We start from the raw sequence: 1010 nt of genomic DNA, 5'->3' as shown, positions 1-1010 counted from the left end.
ATGTCATTTCTAGCAAGAATGATGAGTCTCCAATGTTCTGAGCTTACTAGTTTGATATTGTATCATTGACCTCAAGTACATGATTATATTTTACTACTGTCCTCTCTCTCTCTCTCTCTCTCTCTCTCTCTCTCTCTCTCTCCCTCTGTGTGTGTGTGTGTGTATGTGTGTTTGTGTCATGTGTTTATTCTCAGTAATGTCACTTATCTTCATGACTTGAATGAAACTAAGTTACAATTCAAGGAAACTGCTGTAAAAAAAGGAAGAATATCAGATTTTTGTATTCATGATGTTAGATGATTCTGATAATCATGGAAAGCAATGGCCAACCCAAGACACAGTTTAGATTGGAGAAGTTTAGCTGAAAGAGGCTTTCATTTGGGAGACATCAGTTGTAACTTTCATTAGGACTTAGAGAGTAAGTGCAGGATATCATTGCATGTGAGTGTCCATCCAGTTTGGTGACCTGCTTATTAACTTTGCTTGACAATCACAGTCAATATTTAGTGACTGGACAAAGAGAAGGACATGTTGGTCATCTGGCTGGATATAGTGTCACAGAGTAAAATCATACCTTATTAATCAATATGAGAAGAATACAAATTGATTATACTTGGACAGTAAGGATTAGGATAACATTATACCAACATAGTACACAGGATAAGGCCCTCATTCATATATTTTCTCTCTTTATTTTTCTGTGGGGACCTAAAAGCCATGTTACTCATGTGCATACATAGGTATCTATTAGTTTCTCATGTACAGCAGGTACTTGAAAAAACTCTGTTGAAAATATATGAATATATATATATATATGAAAATATATGAAGCGATTTGTCTATTTTTATGCAGTTTAATGACATGAATAGGATCCAAAATCAAGTTTAGTGCTCTGTCTAAGTGGTTTCTATCTTTTCGAAGTCACACAAGTAAGGATTAATAATACAGAAGAATAGAGTTGCTCTAGTTAAAGCAGGGGTGATGAAGAAAGAGTGTTGCTCAAAATGTAG

Source organism: Grammomys surdaster, unplaced genomic scaffold (assembly GCF_004785775.1).
Source record: "Grammomys surdaster isolate TR1022 unplaced genomic scaffold, NIH_TR_1.0 341, whole genome shotgun sequence".
Taxonomy (NCBI): domain Eukaryota; kingdom Metazoa; phylum Chordata; class Mammalia; order Rodentia; family Muridae; genus Grammomys; species Grammomys surdaster.
Note: the sequence above shows the minus strand (reverse complement) of the source record.